Genomic DNA, 24,595 nt, shown 5'->3' with positions numbered 1-24,595 from the left:
TTTCAAAATCTAAAGCTTAGATTGAGAAATTTTAATTTTTTGGTCAAAGGATACATAGTGTGTTCTCAAATTTCGATTATGATTACGGCATCCCTCTTCATAGTTCGAATTGTGAGAACGCGACACATAAAATATTATGGCAGAAGATTGATAAAGTATCATATCTTTATGTAAGACATTATGCATCGTGTCCCATACGCTCCGGGTATAGGATCGATTGCAAATGCTATAATATTTGACTATTCTAAAATTTTCCAAATGCCTAGCGCATTAAGAGGGAAAAAGGACTAGAACTGGATTTGACTAAAATAATTAAACAACTATCAAAGGATGATCTAAGGTTCGCCAAGGATTTGTTGCTTGTGAATAGTTGGAAGTATAGTATTGGATGGACCATATCGACATTATTATGAGTAGATAAGATTATATTTAGAATAAGTTGTCATATGGCAAATATGGAAATGTTTCCATAGTTGGAAATTGAGAATTTATGTCTAGATTAGAAAATTTTATGCAAAAAGGATGTTCAAAGGAATGTACTTTGAGTGAGAGACATCACATCTATAGAATTGTTTTGTAACAATTTCTGATAGAGAACCTTGTAATTTCATTGGCCAAGTCTTGGTGACTTTTGTCCTAGTACTTTACGAAAGGATCGTTGCATAAAATGTTAGAATCTAACATATTATAGTAGTGGCAAGAACCTTGTGTTCTTACACTAACGATGAGGATTAGGAATTGTGAAATGAGCATCATTGGAAAGGTTTTCAGTTGATCTATTTCACAAAGTATGAACCATAGCAAACACAGTGTGCATGCTCGGAGCATGAGACATCTATTGTTGTAATTCAAGAAATAAGTTGGTTATCCGAAACATTAAACAAATGAATAATGAGTAATCAATATGGTGTTTAAATAAAAGTGTTTTATTTACACTCAAAAGTTTTGGGGCCATAAAGGATTAAGTATTATTATTGTGTTTCAGTTTGCATATTTTGACTTCCAGAATAACTGGGTTATTTGAACCTCCACATTCGGTCATACGTTGGAAGTAGGTATGAAGGAAGATTGTCATGAATCTGTCTGTAGATTGTCTAAAGTGTTTAGACATAGCACAAGTTTGCTGTAGATTTCATGAGTACTTTGATAAGATTAAAGTATTGGATTAAACCCACGCTCATGTGAATCACTTCATGGATTTTATCGCGAGTGATTGTGAGTCGATAATATTGTGTATTCTTGAAACCGAGACGTGTGAGTTGTTATTTGTTGGTCGGTTACACATTGATAATAAGTAAACGCACCAGTAACTTGGTGTTATAAAAACTTATTGTTGTGTGTAATTCGATCAGTAAATGCAAGCGAGCATTTGAGTCGAAGTTTATCCATTCCTTTTACCCAAAGTGGGATAAAAGCGATATATGTGGGCCCCTCGATGATTTAGTGATGACACCCTAAGCGCTTGGCCAAGCCGGGACTAAGTTGATGTGTTCATTTGTAGTCTGTTGTCAGTCGTCATAAATCGAAAGTCGGGAAATAGTATAGATAGAATGATTAAAATTCATGTCTTGTGTCTATACGATATTTTGAGAATGGAGGAATATAGAATCCCTTATCTAAAGGACACGCGTATATGATAAGATCAGAGTTGACTACGACTTTTGAATGCTACGATTGCTTATCAGGTTCTGAAGTTATGAAAAAAAGTTATTAGACTTATCCAAGTGGGAGACTATTGGATTAGTGTCTAAGTCTATAACTATTTTGGTATGTACTTGACCCGATTGTGAGCATGGTCCTTTAGGTTGCCATCACACGGGTGACTAGACAGGATGACAGTTGAGGAGAGAGGTTGATTGGGGCATAAATATGATTTATTTATTATATTATAAGAATAATATAATAATTTGGAATCATATTATTAATTAGTATTTAATCAGAAAGTAATTTAGAATTAATTTTTTGGGATTAAAGGAACTGATTGAAAGTACAGGGGCTGTTTTGTAATTATTCAACAGTTGAGGCTTTGGGCCATTGGATCACCTTTATTAAGGCTTGGCCGAAAATCCTAGAAGGATCTAGGAGTTTTCGTCCAAGGGCTTGAGGAAAGGTCTCCATGGATTTGCTTGGGCCCTAAGCTAAGGGATTAGGGTTTCCACCTTGAAACCCTAGCTAGCCTCCAGTATAAATAGCACCCTAAGGCACTAGAATTCGTTCAAGCCTTGGGAAACCCTAAAAGGGACGAATTTTAGTGCAAGATACCCTTCTCTCCACTCTCCCATATTCATCCTTTCACCTAGTGTGTTTGTGAGCCATTAGAGGTACTACACTTGTGGTACTTGCTTTCAAGAGCTAAGGAAATTCAAGGAACTAGTTGTTATTGCTATATAACAACAAAAGGTATGTAATCTATTCTCTTTTGTAGATTTCGAAAATTATCGGAGCATTCGAGGTTTCTTTTTGTGTTCATAAAGTTGTATGTCTAATAGTGAAAACATAGATCCAATTAGGGTTGCATCCACATATAGGATTGTTTGTATAAAACCTATCAGTTAGACCTTAGGAGTGTAGGGCTTTGTTGAGCCATCATAATTCTATTTTTGGGCTGATGGTATTTTATTGGACTCTTTTGGTTGAGGGACCTTGAAGGGATTTGGGCCCAATCTGGACAATTTGGCCATACTTGGGCCTTGGGTGATCATTTTGAAATTTAGGCCTTTTGGGGTAGTTGGTTTAGGCCTTGGCCTTGGCCCAAGTTAGGTAAAGGGTAAAAATTTCTTTTACCCTAGTTTGGACTCTTAGTGTGAGTCAGGATCTAATTATTAACTTGATGTTATTTTATGTTGGTAGTGCGGGGATTTTAGCGGACCAGCAGCCAGAGGATTATCTGTAAGATTCAACATTTTGAGGTAAGTTTCCTCACTGGGTTGAGCAAGTCGAAAGCACCAATGTTTTCCCCTGATTATTATATTAAGATGTTAGATGTCTGCATGACTCTTGCATGTGTTATGTGCTGATATGTATACTGAGGGGGGCTCGATCTCAGGAAAGGACCGATGACCGTATTGTATGTCATTGACTTTGTGATCATCATATGTGTTAGCATGATTATATGTTAATTTGTATATATGTTTACCGGGCAGGGCCCGATGTCAGATGGGGCCTAATGAATGACAAATATGTAAGTCGAGTGGGGCATGATGTCGGGTGGAGCCCGAGGCCGAGTGGGACGCGATGTCGAGCGAGGCCCGATGTAGGTGGTCTAATATGTGTTTATTATGTATGGCATATTGTATTTTGGGGAACTCACTCAGCTTTATGCTTACAATTTTCTGTTTATTTTTTCAGGTACTTCAGGATCGAAAGGGAAGAGACCAGGGTGGTTGCAGAGCACAAACCACTTTATTTCGCAATTTCAGATTCACTCTTATATTTGTGATGTAGTGATACACTTTGGTCTTTCTCGGTTTTATGAAAATTTTTGGATTACTATTTTATAAAATTTTAAAATGAAATTTTTGGGTCATATTTTCTGGACGTTACAAGTTGGTATCAAAGCCTTGGTTTGAGGGATTCGGGCATACTCTCGGGTGTGTCTGAACTCAAACTGAGGATTTGGTAAAAAAAATTCAAAAAAGAAATGTTTTTAAAGAAAAGGGTTTTCTAATACGAGAAAGGGTGTGGTGAATGCAATCGATAGAGCTCAAGTAAGGTTTCCCAATATACTCATACATGTTATCTGATATGATTTGATTAGTGAATTTGTGAATCGCATGCTAGTTAGGGCTAAGGATCTGCTCAATATTTGCATGATAGCATGCTAGGATAGATGACTTTGTATGCCTATTGCATGAGCTTGTAGACTTGCATGCTAGTATTGATTAGTCAATGATAGGATGGCCTGATTAGGTTATGTTTTGTTCTGATTAGTCAATGCTCGAATGCTGCTTGCTTTGTGCTTTAGGAGTTCTCACTAGTTTCAGCTAACTAGTAAGTGAATATGTTAAGTTACATATTACTGAGACTAGAAAATTTTATAATGTTAGGTTTTAACTCTATTGTGCAGCTCCTGCTTGAGTCGAACCGTTGTGGTGTGAGACCTCTCATTCGAAGAATTATCTGGTTTTGGTGATATATAAATGTGTTCGTGACCTAGTTAGAGGAAGTTAGCGGGAGTTCCTTCTGTAGCTGATGTCAGAGAGTGGTGTGGAGTTTGCCCTAGGAAAACCTAGGAAGAGATTTAGTACTGGGAGCCTTATCTTTATGAGGGAAAATTATGTGGATATAACGTGACATGGGGGATTCAAGTCACTCCTTGACGAAAGTACAGATAGATGTGGAAGGTAGTATGGGCTCGTACTACTAGTAGCAGAAGATTCATAATCGATTCAAGGAGAGTTGCGATGAAACTAGGAAGCTTGTAGAGTTTGTGACTCCTCAATATATTTTGATGGTTTATATGGTCTATTTTCAGTATGGTGACTCTTCGAGGCAGACTGGTTGGTAGTTTTGGTGCTGGTGAGGGCTCAGGCTTAGGTTCTGGAGCCTGGTAGTTGGATGCTCAGACGCGAGAGTTCATTTCATTTAAGATCACCCGCAGTATTCTTGAGCAGAATCATGTGATCTTTGGTACGGTCAAGGAGGGCATTTTGTAGATTTTGGATGAGCATTTGAGCTCCTTTCATTCAGAATTTGTGGCCTTGGTAGGAGCGTGTTCTTTGACCTTCAAGGAGTTCTGGGTGTGTGGGGCTCCGGACTACTACATGGAGAAGGACCCGATAACGAGAAAGCGGTGGTTAGCGGATGTTACTATTTCTTTCCGTACCAGCAATTACACTAGGGGGGTAAAGGTTATACTTGCTTCATGTCTTCTGAAGGATAGGGCATGAGACTGGTGAGAGGAGGTTAGGCGCTCCGTTGGTGATGAGGTTGTTGACTCCATGCCATTGGATGATTTTGTGACTAGGTTCAGGGCTGAGTTTGAACCAGTGATTGAGGTGCAACAATTGGCACGAGAGTTTCAGGATCTCCACTAGACTACTAAGACGGTAGCTGAGATTACTGTGACGTTTCGGGAGAAGGCGCTTCTGGTTCTGCAGTATGTGGCAGACGAGAAAATGCAGAAGTCGAGGTATCGCGAGATGTTAAGGAGCGATATACGGCAGTTTGTGATTCGATCCATTTGCAAGACACTAGAGGATATGATAGCGAGAGAGAGAGAGAGAGAGATGGACAGAGAGAGAGAGTGTGTGAGATATATATATATATATATATCGATATAGAGAGGAAGAGGAAGCTGGATCAGGCTCAGGTTTCAGGTGGATCGGGCAAGTGGCCTAAGGTTCAGGATTTGAAATCGAGAGGCCAACAGTGTCGGATCCGTTGTGCGAAGTGCGGCAAGGTGCACAAGGGACTGTGCATTGTGGGTGGTTTGGGCTACGTCAAGTGCAGCCGGACGAGTCATTTTAGCAGGGATTGTACTTCTACCACCACCACCCCAGGATCTGATCTGATTTGCTCTCATTGCAATCAGAGGGGCCATAAAAAGGCCCAATATCCGAGTTTGGCTGCATCAGGGTTATCGTTAGTACCCGCTCCTACGACTCTTTGGATCACTGACGGCCGCCAGGACAAGGCGGATGCACATGTGGTGAAGAGCAGAGATTTCCAGTTGACGGTCGAGGAGGGTCACGCGACACCTGATGTGGTGACGGCTATGTATTTTCTCCTTATCTCTTTATTTATATTGAATTTCTTGCTTATATTTATGTGTTTTATTTTAGGATCGTTCCAGACGAACAATATTTATGCTTTGGTATTGTTTGCTTCGGGGGCTACCTGATCCTTTGTATCGCTTGTGCTTAGCAAGAGGTTTGGTGGAGCTCCGGGGGAGCTGGATTGTCCTTTAGATCTCGAGATTGCTGATGATCAATATGCTCGGGTAGCGAGGGTTCATCGGGGATGTACTCTTCAGATGTCCAACGAGCAGTATCTGATTGATTTGGTTCCCATTCCGTTGCGTGGGAACATGGTTATCATGGGCACATATTGATTGAGCCCTAATGGTGTGCTGATCGATTGTGAGCAACAGTTAGTTCGGATTCGAACCCTATGTGTGGAATAGTTAGTGTTTTACGGACATAGAGCTTAGCATGGGTCGATATTGCCTTCAGCAACGAGGGTCAGACGCTATATTCAGCAGGGTTGTTCCAGATTTGTCGCCTATGTTTTGGTTACCCTAGATAAGGGTAAGGCGAGTATGGATGATGTGCCGATTGTGTGAGATTATCCTGTTGTATTTCCAGAGGATTTTCCTGGGGTGCTTCCGGAGAGGCAGGTTGAGCTCATGATTAATTTGGTTCTAGGTGCGGCTCCGATAGCCAAAACAACGTATCGGTTGGCTCCTCCCGAGATACAGGATTTGTCTACACAGCTGCAGGACCTGTTAGACAAGGGATTCATTCGACCGAGCAGTTCGCCATGAGGAGCATCGATCTTGTTTGTGAAGAAGGACAATGGGTTTCATTGTATGTGCATTGACTATCGGAAGATGAATAAGGTAACAGTGAAGAACCGTTATCCACTCCTGAGGATTGATGATCTTTTTGACCAGCTTCAGGGTGCATCTTGGTTTTCCAAGATTGATTTGCATTCGAACTATCATCAAATGAGGGTTAGAGATGAGGATATGCAGAAGACAGCTTTCCAGACTCGTTATGGTCATTAAGAGTTCGTGGTGATGCCTTTTGGGCTCACCAATGCACTAGCCACATTCATAGATCTCATGAACCGCATGTTCAGGCCGATGGTGGATCAGTCTGTGATTGTATTTATTGAAAATATCTTGGTCTATTCTAAGTCCCAGGAGCAGCACAAGAAGCACTTGAGGGAAGTGCTGGAGACTTTGAGGAGGGATACACTTTTCGGAAAGTTCTCCAAGTGTGAGTTCTGGTTGCGCGAGGTGCAGTTTCGGGGGCACCTTGTCAACTAGAGTGGTATTTTGGTCGACCCGGCCAAGATCGAGCCCATGATACGGTGGGAGATTTTGAGGTCTTCATCTAAGATTTTGTAACTTCCCGAAATTTGTAGATATTTCTGAATTCTCTCTGTTTATTTTGTCATTTATAGTCCGTGGGGTTGGAAGAGTCGAGCCATGAGAAACCTAAGGGCTGGAATTGAAACTTTGAAGACATGATGAGTACGCTAAGCATACATAAGGAACGCTAAGCGTACTAGGCGCGCCCTAGTACGCTGGGCGTACACTTGTTTAGGCTAAGCGTACTCACGATGGTTGAAAACCATAATATTTAGGGTTTGAGTGATATATAAACATCCTTATGAGCTCAAAACCCTCCATCATCTCAACCTCCATAACTTTGAGCCGTTTTCCCCAAACCCTAACCTTTTCTTGAGTGTGTGAGCTAAAAGTGGGTATTTTGAGTAGTTGGAGAAGAAGGTGTTGCATCAAGAAGTTGGAGAAGGAAGACAAGCTTGTAGATCTGAGGTTTCTTTGTACTCTAGAAGCTCCAGCAGGTAAAAAGCTCCAAACTTTATGCTTGTATGATGTAGATCTTGCCATGATAACTTTATGTAACCATTTCTTGTCCCAAAAGTCCCAAGTTGGTGCATGTTATAATTTGAATGAAATAAACCGTCCTTTCAGACCCTTGAGAGGGTCCTAAGTGATAAAAATGATGTCCTAATGGTTGAAAGTGTCCTATGCATGTAGTAGGAAGGTCTTAATGCATTAAGACCATGTATTAAGAACTTTATGGACGTCCAAAGTCTTAAAGTTGAAGACATTATGGTTCTAAGGCACATTTGGTCGAAGGATCTGGAGTTTGGGCTTAAGTGCTTAAGCCATTAAGCACTTATTAGGGTTTTGGTGAGACCTTGTGTACTCCCCGCATAATTTCTGTACGCCCAGCGTACTAAGTCAACCACCCCGATGGTGGTCAACGCAAAATGGAAGTACGCCCAGCGTACCAGAGGAGTATGCCCCGCGTACGCCCTCTATTGGGCTTTTGACGATTTGGGCTTCGGGATTGGGCTCCTTTTTAGACTAGTTCGACATGGGCCTTGTTGGGCTTTCTGAATAAATGTGTTTTGGGCCTGTAGTGGTCATCGATCTTAATATGAGGCCCGAATTAGGAGTTAGGGCCCAATTAGGAAAATTGGGCCAATAATGGGCCTTAAGTATATGGACTTCTGGACAGTGGATTTGATAATTGGGCCTTGGCCCAAATTAGAGAAAAGGAAAAATGGACTATGTAGACCCTTATTCAAGATTGATATCCCATGTGTTGACTTAGTAATTGTTATTTTAGATAGTTCGGGACTTTCGGTGAGACAGCGATTGGAGACTTTTAGTCCAGTTCAACACTACTTGTGAGGTGGGTTCTCCTCACTAGGTCAATAGGGTCTAAGGCACCAATGTCGACCGTTTTCGGATTTGTATCCGGGTTTATTGCATGATATGCTTTACTATTTGTATCCTGGTTATATGATGGTTTCCATGTTAGTGATCGTTTAGATCGGTATCCGGGGTATAGGATGGTTGCCATGTTAGTGATCGGTTACATCGGTATCCTGGTTATAGGATGGTTGCCATGTTAGTGATCTGTTAGATCTGTATGAAAATCTGTACATGCTAGCTAGCGTATGATATTTATGTGAATATGTTTGTTGTTTTAGAGGATTGGGTTGTGGCAGGTCCTGCTTTGTGATGTAGGCCAAGATACCCAGGGCGGACAAGATAAACTGCAGACTCGGTTAGGGTATACTAGTCAGGCCGAAGGCCCGACGAGTGGTCCGGGTAGGTTGTAGGCCCTGCGAGGCGGTCCAGACGTGCCGAAGGCTCGGAGAGCGGTCCTGATAGGCTGAAGGCCTGCGAGGCAGTCCAGTCAGGCTGAAGACTTATTATGCATGTTGTTTTTTATATGATATGATTATATATATTTGAATGGCGTTGGTATTCTGGGGGTAACTCACTAAGCCTTCGAGCTTACATTTATCGATTATTGTTTCAGGTACTTCTGATGATCGCGGGAAGGCGAAGGCGTGATAGTACACCTCCTTATGTTTCATGATTTGATTATGGGATACTCCGACACTAAACTTTTTTGAAAAGAAATTTGTAAAAATTATTGGTTTTAAAATCTTTTAAAAAGTTTAAAATTTGGCATGATTTTTATGGACGTTACAAGTTGGTATTAGAGCCTTTGTTTGAGTGAATTGGAGGAAACACTCGTGTGTCTCCACTATCAAACTAAGGACAATAATTTTAAATGATTTATTTCAAATGGTTATCAAAATAATAAAGGAGGATGGAAGTGTACGATCAGTCGGAGCTCGCGAATTGACCCCAAAATACCTTACGGATTATTTGATTTTGTGATATGTTAGAACAACATGCTAGTATTAGGCTAGGGATCTTCAGGAAATGCATGATAGAATTGCCTGATTATATGATGCCTGGTAGCCTAGGGTTTTCCTTATATGAAATTGACATCATTACTGTAGTTACTTACTGTATGCATCACGGCTGTACATAATTAAGATCTTATAGCCTAAGAATGTTTGGTTTGACCTTATTTCTTGTTCTTGTTTGATGAAGGTCTTAGGGTAGGATAAGGTATTCGAAAGTCTATATGGTCCAGCGTTATGTATGGCTATCATACACGAGTGTTGCAGGGTTGGTGGAAGATTCATGGGTGGGTTGTGTGAGGTCGGTAGGCCAGTATGAGATATTTAGTATTCCTCTAGCAGTGAGGATTGAGCACTCGTTATGTTTATGTATATTGTTAGGGCGTTGTAATGATACTTGATACAAATATGGGTAGGTGTAGAAGGTAGTATGGGTCTGTACTATTGAAAGCACATGACCCATACGCGTAGCAAGGAAGTCACAACCCCTAGGGTTTGGTTGGGAGTAGGTTCCCCGTCATTTATATGGATTATCTGATAGTTTCCTGGTGTATTTTCGGTATGGTAGTTACGAGACGCTTTGTGACTGGATCCGAATTAGGATCAAGAGATGGCGGTCAGGAGGGACCGACAATGCCCGGGGTTGTTAGTCAGATGAGGTCGGACGAGCTGGACGCCAGGATTCGGGAGATCCTACATGATGAGGTTGCTACTCTGTTCCGGGCACAGCTGCTGGAGATGTTCGGGTCTATTAAGACCGCCATGGTTGAGTATTTTGATGAGTGCTATGCAGCCATTGCTGAGACAGCTGCTGCAACAGCTACAACAGTTGTAACGGCGGCAAGGGGAGGAGCCGGTTGGGCTTTTCAGTACAGAGACTTCGATAACATGAAGCCCTCTAATTTTGATGGGACTCGGGACGCCATCAAAGCCATGAGGTGGATTTCTGACATGGAGGGGTGTTTCTTCACATGTTCATGTCCTACTGTCCAGAAGGTCAGATGTTCCCTGAACCTGCTGAGGTCCGGGGCAAAGGACTGGTTGAGGTTGATGACTGGGTCTGACACTGATGATCAGAGAGTTGCGGTTACTTGGGATCAGTTCAGGGATATGTTTCGCGCTCGCTACATTCCGCGGGTCGAGCGGGAGCGGTTAGCTCAGAAGTCTTGGAGTTGATACAGGAGGGTGATACGATGACGGAGATCACCCGTATGGTCACAGAGAGGGCAATGTCTGCCCAGAGTTTGCTTCCGAGCAGGCTCAGATGACACATTATCTGAGCATGCTCAAGACTGACATTCGTCAGTTTCTTGCTACCCAGCGTTGTGATACACTGCTGGAGTTACAGGAGGACGCTAGGCGGCGTGAGCTTGAGATCGAGTTCCAGTTACGGGAGCAGAGGCAAGCCCCGACGTAGTCACAGACGGCGCCAAAGCGGTCTAAGACCGCTGATTCTAGGACAGGAGGACAGCAGGTCCGCACTTGTGGCAAGTACGGGAAGGGTCACTCGTGGTTTTGTAGATCCGGTAGCGTGTGCCGCAAATGCGGCCAGGAGGGGCACTTTTCGTGGGATTGTCGCCAACTAGCCCCGGTTCAGGATATGAGGATTTGCTACCACTTCCATCAGGTTGGTCACGTGAAGACCAACTGTCCACAGCTTGCTGCCAGGCCGGTGCAGGCTCCAGCGCCAGCTACACTGAGGATTATTGACGGGGGTCAGGGTAGAGCAGGGCCTCCGAGGGCTCAGGGATGTTCTTTCTAGCTTACAGCAGAGGAGGCCAGGGTAGCACCAGATACGGTTGCTGGTATGTTTCTACCTTCTATTGTCGCACCAGATGTGGTTGGTGGTATGTTTCTACCTTCTATCTTACTGTTTATGATTATATTGTGAACTTTCCATTACCTTCTGCATAAGATGTTAGGATAGGATGATCAAGGAAATTTAGTATCGAAGGGTTGTAGATGGTTAGGATCCCGGGGGGCCTTGAGGATGAGAAGTTAGGATAGAGAATCACCATTCCAGGGTCAGTCGTTGTATTTTGGAGATTCCGAAGTATTCAGTTGGGATTCAGGTTTCTCTTGAAGTTAGTTTGCTCTGTGTTGGGAGGACTGTTTTGCGGAGGTTATTCATTCCATGGTTATGTATGGTAATACCTAGTAGGGATGGTTAAGTGGTGTTTTGGTTTCGCCACTAGTAGGAAGTGGTTAGTGTCCCATGTGGGGGAGAACTAGCTATATAGGAGAGGGTACCAGGATAGATCCAGGGTTATGCTCAACAGATTTAGGGCGGTCCGGATAGACTGAAGGCCCGGTTAGGCGGTCCAATCATGCTGAAGACTCTGTATGTATTTTTTTAGATCTACGTTGTGGTATTCAGCATGCTGCTTTGTGAAATTAACCTATGGAATTGTACGTTCCGTACTTGCTGGTTATCACTTTTAGAGTGCCCTTAGGAACCGTTGGTGGTCATATAGGAGATCCAGGAAACTCTTGAGTAGCAACTTGCTCCAATAAGGGAATCATGCTTGGTAGAGTTTCATATTGTGATGCTTGCTTGGCGATGTGAGGAACGTTGATTAGGCCCTTCGGGTAGCGGAGGAAAGTGGATATCTACAGGACCGTAGGAATGAGCCACTGACGAGAATACGACAACGTCGATAGGTTATCAGAAGCAGTAAGGATCGAAGGGAGTATTCGTTAGATACCAGAATGAATCTGGGGAGACGTTTACCCCTTATTCCTATATATTCAGAAGTTGTTGTTAGGGAGCGGATGTAATGTGGAAGTTCTTGGTTGATCACCTACTTTCGTCGTTCCGGAGATTGGTAATGGCATGGAAAAGAATCAATGGTTATGTTAAGGTTTTGGTGTATCATATTGATTCGGATTGTGAAAGGTTCGCTATCGACGTGGTTGAGGGTCTTTTCTGCATGATTTGTGGTAGATTCAGTTAGAAACTTGGGGTGGATTCATGAATGGCCATTTTAAGATGCCTTATAGTGGAAACTTGCGTTGGGGATCGCAAGTGTTTCCATGTGAGGCGTGCAATCTGAAGGTCGGTGAGGTAAATGGGGGAAAATTTTGATTGTAGAGTGGATCGTGAGTGGCAGGAGAAAGGTATGATATCATCTACAGAAAATCGAGGGTTGCTGGGTTAGAGCATCCATGTCTGTCAGGATCTGAGAACCGGGTTAGATCTTGCTCCTGATTATCTATGGCAACACATTGTGTTGGGAGGGTTGAGGCAGTCCTACGCGATGCAGTAGGCCAAGACACCCGGTGCAGGCCGACTGTAAGTCGTAGGCACGGAGCCTCGAGAGGAGCAGTAGGGTTACGGCTGTAGGCCAAGATACCCGGTGTGGGCCGACTGTAAGTTGTAGGCATAAAGGCCAGGAGAAGCGGTATGGTTGAGGTGGTAGGCCGACAAACCCTGAGGATTTCAATCTGGTGGTTGATCGGATTGGACAAATTGATATTCCAGCCCGAGGCTGATCGGGTCAGTCACAGGTATTGTGGTTATGCGATTAGCAGTTGACTGTTACTATATGTAGATTCGGGAGCTGAAGGAAGCATTATCCAATCAACACAATAAGGGGTCATGTCCTTGTTTCCTTCCGTAGTCTGTGTTATCTCTGAAAAATTCGGTTATCAAATGCATTCCCGTGAAAGATTATGTAATCTCTCCTCCCGCAGAGAGAATTATGGGCAGCTGCGTATGATCCATGATTGTGTCATGAGAAGGACTCCAGGTTTTCAGGGTGTGATCCGCTTCAGGAAGAAGGGAAATTGGGTTTTCTTTATATTGGGCCATTCTGGGTTTTTCCAAGCTTGGCAAGGCAGTGTATCGACTGGGTCTCCCGGAGGAGCTCAATCAGATTCATAGCACTTCCTATATCTAGCAGTTGCAAAAGTGCATGTCGGGCGAGGACGACATGGCATCATTGAGTGATCTTCAGGACGATTAGTGCCTGAACTACTTCGAGAAGCCCGTGGATGTATTGGAGAGGAAGATAAAGGTTCTGCGCAACAGAGAAATACCACTGGTAAAGCTGCAGTGGCGGCATAAAAAAGGATCAGAGTGGACTTGGGGAGCCAGAGTCAGAGATGCGGGATCATTATCCGGATCTACTCGCTACAGCAGACTTCGAGGACGAAGTCTAGGTCAAGTGGGGGAGAGTTGTAACATCCCTAGATTTGCAGATATTTCAGAATTCTCTCTGTTTATTTTTTCATTTATAGTCCCTGGGGTTGGAAGAGTCGATCCGTGAGAAGCCTAAGGGGTAGAGTTGAAACTTTGAAGATAAGACGAGTACGCTAAGCGTACATAAGGTACGCTAAGTGTACTAGGCACGCCCTAGTATCCTGGGCGTACACTTGTGTACGCTAAGCGTACTCACGACAGATGAAAACCCGGATATTTAGGGTTTAAGTGCTATATAAACATCCTTATGAGCTCAAAACCTTCCATCATCTCAGCCTCTATAACTTTGAGCCGTTTTCCTCCAAACCCTAACCCTTTTCTTGAGTGTGTGAGCTAAAAGTGGGTATTTTGAGTAGTTCGAGAATAAGGTGTTGCATCAAGAAGTTGGAGAAGGAAGACAAGCTTGTAGATCTGAGGTTTCTTTGTACTCTAGAAGCTCCAGGAGGTAAAGAGCTCCAAACTTTATGCTTGTATGATGTAGATCTTGCCATGCTAACTTTATGGAACCATTTCTTGTCCCAAAAGTCCCAAGTTGGTACATGTTATGATTTGAACAAAATAAATTGTCCTTTCAGACCCTAGATAGCGTCCTAAGTGATAAATATGATGTCCTAATGGCTGAAAGTGTCCCATGCATGTAGTAGGAAGTTCTTAATGGATTAAGACCATGTATTAAGAACTTTCTGGACGTCCAAAATCTTAAAGTTCAAGACTGTATGGTTCTAAGGCACATTTGGTTGAAGGATCTGGAGTTTAGGCTTAAGTGCTTAATCCATTAAGCATTTATTAGGGTTTTGGTGAGACCTTGTGTACGCCCCATGTAATTTCTAGACGCCCAGCGTACTGAGTCAACCACCCCGATGGTGGTCAAGGCAAAATGGAAGTACGCCCAACGTACCAGAGGAGTACGCCCCGCGTACTTCCTCTGTTGGGCTTTTGAAGATTTGGGCTTCGGGATTGGGCTCCTTTTTGGATTAGTTCGATATGGGCCTTGTTTGGCTTTCTGAATAAATGTGTTTTGGGCCTGTAGTGGTAGTAGATCTTAATATGAGGCCCGAATTGGGAGTTATGGCAAATTAGGAAAATTGGGCGAATAATGGGCCTTAAGTATATGGACTTATGGACTGTGGATTTGATAATTAGGCCATGGCCCAAATTAGGGAAAAGCCAAAATTGACTATGTGGACCCTTAGTGAAGATTGATATCCCATGTGTTGACTTAGTAATTGTTATTTTGGATAGTTCAGGATTTTTGGTGAGATAGTGATCAGAGACTTTTAGTCCAGTTCAGAACTACTTGTGAGGTGAGTTCTCCTCACTATATCAACAACGTCTAAGGCACCAATGTCGACCCTTATCAGATTTGTATCCGGGTTTATTGCATGATATTCTTTATTATTTGTATCCTAGTTATAGGATGGTTGCCTTGTTAGTGATCTGTTAGATCGGTATCCTGGGTATAGGATGGTTGCCATGTTAGTGATCGGTTAGATCGGTGTCCTGGATATAGGATGGTTGCCATGTTAGTGATCTGTTAGATCTGTATGACTATCTGTGCATGCTAGCTAGCGTATGATATTTATGAGCACATGTTTGTTGGTTTCGAAGATTCGGTTGAGGCAGCTCCTTCTTTGTGTTGTAGGCCAAGATACCCAAGGCGGACCGTATAGACTGCAGACTCGATTAGAGTATACTAGTCAGGCCAAAGGCCCCGCGAGCGGTCCGAATAGGTTGTAGGCCCTGCGAGGTGGTCCAGACGTGCCGAAGGCTCAGAGAGCGGTCGAATGAAGGCCTGTGAGGCAGTCCAGTCAGACTGAAGGCTCATTATGCATGTTTTTGTTTATATGATATTGTTATATCTGTATGACGTTGGTATTTTGGTGGTAACTCACTAAGCCTTCGAGCATACATTTATCGATTATTGTTTTAGGTACATATGATGATCGCAGGAAGGCGAATGTGTGATCGTAAACCTCTTTATGTTTCATGATTTGATTCTGGGATACTCTGACACTAGACTATTTTGAAAACAAATTTGTAATAATTATTGGTTTTGAAATGTTTTAAAAAGTTTAAAATTTGGCATGATTTTTACGGACGTTATAGATTCGGAGTTTCCTTGGTCTAGCTGGTTATTATCGGAGGTTTATCTAGGATTTATCCAAGATAGTTGTTCCTTTGACTCAATTGACCAAGAAGACAGTTACATTTCGTTGGGGGCCTGAGCAGCAGGCAGCTTTCGAGATTTTGAGACAGCAGTTGTGTGAGGCAACGATTTTGACCCTGTCGGAGGGTGTTGAGGATTTTGTGGTTTATTGTGATGCGTCGATCATGGGTTTGGGGGAAGTGTTGATGCAGGGGGGTCGCGTGATCGCATACACTTCAAGGCAGCTAAAGCTTCATGAATCGAATTATCCGACACATGATTTGGGTATGAAGGTTGTGGTTTCCGCCTCAATATTTGTCGACATTACCTCTATGGGTTCCGATGTAGTTTTTACATGGATCACAAGAGCTGAGGTATCTGATGGATAAGACAAATCTAAACATGAGGCAGTGTCGGTGGTTGGATGTGGTGAAGGATTATGATTGTGAGATCCATTATCACCTTGGGAAGGCCAATATGGTGGTTGATGGTCTCAACCGCAAGTCGGCCATGTAACATCCCAAAATTCAAGACCAAAAATTTCATTTTTAATTAAGTAATTATAAAACCAATAGTCTAAAACATCCATAGTGTCATCCCATGTCAAAACCAATATGTCAATAATCAAAGCATGTCATAATAAAACATCATCAGAGTATAACTACCAAAAGATCTCATGTATGGAAATCATGGTGTGATGCGTTGCAATCATGCCAACTCTTTTCCTTTTGAAGAAGTAGTACCTGAAACCAAAACTGAAAATCATAAGCACAAAGCTTAGTGAGTTCCCCATCATACCATATACCATACAATAAACATATTGTCAGGCATATTTGGGAGCCCGACCTACTCTGCTGAGCATACCTGGGTGATCAACCTACCCATGCCAGGCATACCGGGGTGCCCGACCTACCCCTGTCAGGCATATCTGGGTGCCGACCTAACTTGCCAGACATATCTGGGTGCCCGACCCTCCCTCCGTTTTACCTCAACCGGTTACGGGGTCTATTTCACCCCGACTACTACCACATAATAACATATAATAAGCATACTGTCAGGCATATCTGGGTGCCCGACATACCCTCCGGTTTATCTCAACTGGTTACAGGGTCTAATCCACCCCTCCTACCACTACCACATAATATCATAGCATACTAGCACATAAAGCATAACAGATAATGTCATTCCAGACAATTATCACAAAGACAATCATCTCTACTATAATCAGCTACTAGTGGGTCAGCATTGGTGCCTTCGACCCACTTCTACAGGAAGGTAACTCACCTCAAAAGCTGCACATAACTTACTAAGGCCTGACTCCGTATATTAGCTCTCTACTCAATGCCTACATTAACCAAGTGATCAATCCATCAAAATCCCAAAATACCCAAACTGCCCCCAAAAGTCAAACTTGGTCATCCATGGTCAAAGTCAAGGTGAACAGTCCATGTTGACCCAACTCGTCGAGTGCATCCATCAACTCGTCGAGTTTCTTCAGTCTTTAGAAAAATCGAGAAAACCCTAGCCAACTCGCCGAGTCATCTCTTCAACTCACCGAGTTTCCTCAGTAATCAAAAAGGTTGGGGGACCACGATCCAACTCGCCAAGTTGCGTAAACAACTAGTCGAGTTTTCCTTAGTCTTAAGTCATCCAGTCACTTCATAGTGAGTCTAATGCCTCCAAACCATAGATCTGGTCCCCTTGGGTTGAGATACCACGTAAAGTTGCTAACTTTACGTCCATGCATGGTATCAAGAGGATAAAAACACTAAAAGTAAGATTCATAAGGGACCTAGGGCCTACAGGAGGGCCAAGACTTGATAAAGTTGGCAACTTTAAGTCTCAAAGGCCATGAAATGTCTAGATCTGAAGTCATAACTTCATAACATGCTCAAATCCATGAATGACTCCAATATAAGATACTAAAGGCCATAAACTTCTCAAAGAAGAGATCTAGCAAATAAATAGTCAAGTTATCGACTTTATACCTCCAAATGGTTGAAACAACACTGAAATCCTGGATATAAAGCTTCTCCTTTCAACCTTGCACCACCAACTTCACACTCCTTCAAGAGAAACACCAAATAACACTCTTTAGGCTCAAACACACTCAAAATGGGGAAAAAGGCACAATTAGGGTTTTCTCTGGACTGAGGGGACGATGAGGGAGGCCACAATGAAACATTAAGGCCTTTAAATAGGGTACAAAACCCTGGAAAATTAGGGTTTCATTTCTGCCAGCGTACTCGTCGAGTTGAGGCCTCCCAACTCGTCGCGTAGGTTTCTTAACCCGCGTCCCAAATCATCTTTACTCAACGAGTCTGGGGCTCCCAACTCATCGAGTTTCTCTATAAAAGTGCATAAATTATGATTTTAAATACATACCAGGAACCAGGTGTTATAATTCTCCCCCACTTGTCTCAGACTTCGTCCTCGAAGTCTGCTGCGGCTGGAAATAACTCTGGGTAGTGATCCCTCAGCTCATCCTCTGGCTCCTATGTCCATTTCGAGCCCTTATAGTGCTGCCACTGCACCTTCACCAACTCTACCCTCTTGTTCCTCAAATCCTTCGTCTTCTTGTCGAGAATGGCTACTGGTCTCTAGATGTAGTTCAGGCTATCATCCACCTGAATATCCTTTAAAGGCACAACTGCAGAGTCATCCATTAAGCACTTCCGAAGCTGGGATACATGAAAAGTGTTATGGATCTCTCTAAGTTCTTACTGAAGATCCAACTTGTACGCCAGCTGGCCCACCCGGGCTATAACCCTGAAAGGTTTGATATACCTGGGGCCCAGCTTGCCCCGTTTTCTGAAGCGGATGACACCTTTCCAAGGTGACACCTTCAGAAGGACCATATCCCCAACCTGAAACTACAAGTTCGATCGGCGTCTATTGGCGTAGCTCTTCTGCCGACCCTCGGCCGTCTGGAGTCTACTTCGGACCTGCTGGATCTTCTCCGTCGTCTTGAGTACCACCTCAGTACTCCCCATGACCCTCTGACCAACGTCACCCCAGCATATTGGGGTCCTGCACTTCCTCCTGTAAAGCATCTTGAAGGGAGGCCGGTCGATACTGGTGTGGTAGGTATTATTATTGGAAAACTTTGCCAAGGGAAGGTAGGTATGCTAGCTACCATCGAAGCCTAGAACGCACTCCTGTAGCATATCCTATGAGGTCTGGATGGTTTGCTCGCTCTGACTATCCATTTGCGGGTGAAAAGTCGTGCTGAAGTGCAGACGAGTGCCCAACTCGTCATGAAATTTCTTCCAGAATCTTGAAGTGAACTGCACATCCCTGTCAGAAATCACGGAAACTGGCACCCCGTGTCGAGCTACTACCTCTCTGATGTAGATGTTTTCCAGCTTCCAGGCCAAAATATTCTCCTGAATCGGTATGAAATGGGCGCTCTTGGTCAACCAATCCACGATGACCCATATCGCGTCAACTCCGTGCGCCTTCCGAGGCAACTTTGTAATGAAGTCCATGGTAATATCCTCTCATTTCCACACAGGGATATCCAACGGCTGCGTCTTGCCGTGAGGTCTCTGGTGTTCGGCCTTGACCTTCCTGCAGGTCAAGCACGTCTCGACATACTAGGCTACATCCCGCTTCATGCATGGCCACCAGTAATCAGGACGGGGATCTCTATACATCTTCGTCGTCCCGGGATGGATGGAAAATTTTGATTTGTGTGCCTCCTCCATCAGGATTTGGCGCACACCGCCCGCGTACGGAACCCACACTCTGCGATAGAGTGTCAATAGTTCGCGCATGTCATAGTCGAAGGAGGAAATCTGACCCACGATAAGCTTAATCTTCCGGTGTTCCTCCTTCATAGCCTCCTGCTGAGCCTCCCGAATCCGCTCCAAAAACGGAGTCACTACTGTCATCCTCAGCCAAATATATCTGATCGGAGTCGCGAATGCCTTGCGACTAAGTGCATCGACCACAACATTGGCCTTCCTCGGGTGGTAGAGGATCTTGCAATCGTAATCCTTCACCACATACATCCACCGTCGCTGTCTCATGTTAAGATTTGGTTGGTCCATCAAGTACCTCAAGCTCTTGTGATTCGTGTAAACGGTACAACGGACCCCATAGAGGTAGTGTCGCCAAATCTTGAGGGCAAAAACAATTGCCCCCAACTCCAGGTCATGCGTCGGGTAATTCACCTTGTGAGGATTCAACTTCCTCGAGGCGTAAGCGATGACATGCCCTATCTGCATCAACACCGCGCCCAAACCCGAAATAGACGCGTCACAATACACTATGAAATCCTCAACACCCTCTGGCAGGGCTAAGATTGGCGCCTCGCACAACATCTGCCTCAAAGTCTCGAACGCTACCTGCTGCTCAGGCCTCTAGCGGAATGTCACCGACTTCTTGGTCAGTCGGGTCAGTGGAACAGCGATCTTGGAGAAATCCTGGATGAATCTCCGATAGTAACCCGCCAGACCAAGAAAACTCCAAATCTCGGATGGAGACCTCGGAACCTCCCATCTCATTACGACCTCTATATTGGCCGGATCGACCGGTATATCGTTCTGGTTGACAAGGTGCCCTAGAAACTGCACCTCGCGCAACCAAAACTCACACTTGGAGAACTTTGCAAAAAGTCTATCCCTCCTCAATGTCTCCATCACCTCCCTTAGGTGCTCATCGTGCTGCTCCTGCTTCTTGGAGTACACCAAGATGTCATCAATAAAGACCATCATAGACCAGTCAAACATCGGTCTGCATACGCGGTTCATGAGATCCATGAACGCGGAAGGAGCATTGGTGAGCCCAAATGGCATCACCACGAACTCGTAATGACCATATCGAGTCTGAAACGTTGTCTTCCGTACATCCTCGTCTCTGACTATCATCTGATGGTAGCCTTATCGCAAATTAATCTTGGAAAACCAAGATGCTCCCTGAAGCTGGTCGAAGAGATAGTCAATCCTCGGAAGTGGGTACCGGTTCTTCACCGTTACCTTATTCAACTCCCGGTAATCTATACACATTCGATGTGACCCGTCCTTCTTCTTCACAAACAGGATCGGGGTTCCCCATGGCGAACTGCTCGGCCTGATAAATCATTTTTCCAACAGATCCTGCAGCTGTGTAGACAACTCCTGCATCTCGGGAGGAGCCAATCGATATGGTGCCTTGGCTATCTGAGCTGCACCAGGGACTAGGTCAATCCTGAACTCTACCTGCCTGACCGGAGGTACCCTAGGGAAATCCTCTGGGAAAATGCCCAGGTACTCCCGTACGATCGTTACATCATCCACAGTCACCTTACCCTTATCTCGGGTATTCATAACATAGGCGACATAACCTGCGCAACCCTGCTGAAGGAAGCGTCTAGCTGTCGCTGCTGAACACAAAGTTGGGCCATGCTGCGGCCTCTCGCCCTGAATCAGCAACTCTCCCCCACTTGGGGTCCTAACCCGGACCAACTACTACTCACAGTTGATCACCGCCCCATTGAAGCTCAACCAATCCATGCCTATAATGACCTTGTTCCCATGCAAAGGAATGGGAACCAAATCCACGAGATAACGCTCGCCATACATCCTCATAAGACAATCCGTATAAACCTCCAAAACCCATACGGATGATCGTCCGCAATCTCGACCTCTAAAGGACAATCCAACATGCTCGTAGACTCGAAAAACGTCTTGCTGAGTGCAAGGGAAACGAAAGATCAGGTAGCTCCGGAGTCAAATAATACCAACACTGGGAAACCGTTCACATGGAACGATCCTAAAACAGAATACATGGAACATAAATATCAAAACTGAAATATAATCAAAGATAGGGAGAAGAAACATACCAGTCACCACATCTGGTGTGACACGTGCCTCATCGGCTGTCGGCTGGAAGGCTCGACTCCTCACCACTGGAGCATTTTTCTTGCCCTGTCATCCATTTGTGATCCGCAAGGTCGTTTGAGCTGGCGCCGCCACTGGCGCTCCTGATACCAATATCCTGCAGTTGGCCTTTTTATGGACCCTCTGATTTCAATGAAAGCAAATTTGATCTGATGTCAGAATGGTGGGGGTAGGGGCAGTACAATCCTTGCTAAAGTGCCTTGTATTGCCGCACTTGTAGCAGCCCTATCCCCAAGCTCTGCACACTCCCTCGTGTGGCCTGCCGCACTTCCCACAGCGGCTCTGGCCCTGTTAGCCCTTCGACGTCGAGTCGAATCCCTTGGGTTTCTTCACCGTAACCGCAGTCGTCTGCCCAGCCTCTGCCTTCCTCTTCCTAACATGTATATGCCAATCTCCATCTCTCGTGCTCTGGCTATCATATCATCCAAAGTCGGGCACACCTAATAGTTGAAATATTTCCGAATGTCAGATCTCAGCATATCATGGTACCGGGTTTTCTTCATCTCCTCATCACCCGCGTACTGAGGCACCAGCAAGGCCCTCTCCCTGAATTTGGCGGTAATCTCCTCCATTGTCTCTGTAGTCTGTCTCATATTTAAAAACTCTCTGGCGAGCTGCTGAACCTCCACAGCTGGCACGAACTCCGCTTGAAACCTGGAAACAAAATCCGATCAGGTCATGGCCTTAATGGCTGGGGCTCCCAAAGTATGACTGACTGCCTCCCACTAGTCTCTGGCTCGCTCCCTCAAACAACCAGCAGCGAACCTGACCTTCGACCCCTCAGGGCAGAAGCCCGAAACAAGTGTAGACTCAATGTCTGCGATCCATCGCCTAGCCACAATGGGGTCTTTCACCCCGTAGAAGTCTGGTGCTTCGCATCCCCTGAAATCGTTGAAAGAGAGCGTACGAGTCCCTAACTGGCATGGTGCCATGTCACTCCTGAATGCCCTAAGGCGATCCTCCATCATCTCAATGATACCCTCCTTGATCGACCCAAAAATCACTCGGGTCGCCGCAAGGATGCCTCTCGTAATGTTGGATGTAATGACCCAGACCTTGAACCTGACCCAGACCCCTAACCTCCTACTCCGTGATGTGTCATCACCATTCTAAAACAAACCACACAATCATCAGAGTCATGCATAATATCAAGATACCTCATGATTACTACAAGTTCCCTGGTTTAATCTAAGTTCTCCTTAAATCGATTACGGATCCTCTGCTTTTAGTAGTACGGGCCCACACTACCTTACACATTTATCCGTACTTTTCCTCAAGGATTTATTTGACTTCACCAAGTCCCTTTCACTACTACTTCTCATTGCACTAATCTCATCATAGGCTTACCCTAGGGTAATCTTCGACCTACTCTCTGCCACCAGCTGTATAAGAAGTTCCTGCTATCTATCCCTAACTAGCTCGCGAATACCATTACATATCAGTAAAACAAGATAATTCTTCGAATGAGAGGTCCTATCCTACAGCTATTGGACTCAGACAAGAGCTGTGAAATAAGACTAGACCTAACCTTTTGAAATTATTTAGTCCTTGTAATATGCAACTTGACGAATTCGTTTACTAGTTAATTAAAAGTAACTAGAACTCCTTGATGGGTTTTGAGCATTCTAACACTTCCTAAGTGTACATGCAACCCTAATAACCTTGAATCTATGTTTTCTCTATATACATGCAAATTACTTTTTCAAGGTTATTTCCTAACTAGCATGGCATGGGGATTACATAAAACATAAAACTAGTAGAAACACATACCTTGTTGTTGCTTGGATTCCTTCAAGACTTTGTGAGCCTAGCACCCCAAATGTTGTGCCTCAAATGCTTCACACAACACCACAAGACTTGGAATAACTTAAGAGAATACTTCTAGCACTCAAAATTGGTTATGCCCTCTCTAGTAACACTATGTCCACTAGCTCCCCTTTTTGCTAAGTATAGGGTTCCTTTTATAGTGTTGTCACAATTAGGGTTTACACATGAATGCCCTTAATTGTCATGACTCTTGATTTCCCATGACCCATGGATTTGTAACTCCCATGGACCATCCATGGAGCTCCATTTGGTTACATCCATAACCCATAAACTATGGATCATTAATCCACCATAAAAGAATTGATGATTGTCATAATCAACCCTATATATTTAATTAGTCTCACTTTGATCACCAAATTAATCCTAGATTAATACTTGATCAATACTAATTAAATAATACTATTATTAATATATTAGAACTTATAATATATTAATAATCATAAGTGCCTTATTCTCTCATTTAGTCTATCCAAGTATTGCAATGCCATGCAACCCAAATGGACCATGCCGGGTCGGGTCAAGTACATACCAAATAAAGTTATGGACTTAGACACTATATCCAACAGTCTCCCACTTGGATAAGTCTAATAACTATATTTGCGAATATGACTTCAAAATCCGACTAGCAATCGTAGCTCTTTCAAAGTCTCTCGGAACTGAGATGATGATGATATGCCATTTAAGATAAGTGATCATATAATCCTCTGTTCTCATGATATCAGCCGGACAAACACATGGAACATGGTCTTACTTATTGTCCAGCATTTGTTTCTCGATCTCTGATTTGTTTCGACATAGAACTAAATTGAACACATCAATTAGGTTCTGACCGGGCCCGGTACATAGGTCAAAACCAAATCATCGAGGGGCCCAGATATCGCTTCTATTTCTAGAAGGAACAGATAAACTTCGACTGATATGCTTGTACTAACTACTTGTTGAATTACTCACAAAGGCACGTTTTATGACATCGAGTTACCAATGCGTTTTCGTGCAATCAATGAATAACCAACTCATAGTCAACAACTCATATCTCTAGGTTTGAAGATTTATATGATATTACCGTCTCACGATCACTCGAGATAAATTCCATGAAGTGATGCAAGTGAGCGT

The sequence above is a fragment of the Lactuca virosa genome, chromosome 4 (genome assembly GCF_052849685.1).
Source record: "Lactuca virosa cultivar CGN04683 chromosome 4, Lactuca_virosa_CGN04683_v6, whole genome shotgun sequence".
NCBI classification, from domain to species: Eukaryota; Viridiplantae; Streptophyta; class Magnoliopsida; order Asterales; family Asteraceae; genus Lactuca; species Lactuca virosa.
This window is presented reverse-complemented; position numbering follows the sequence as displayed.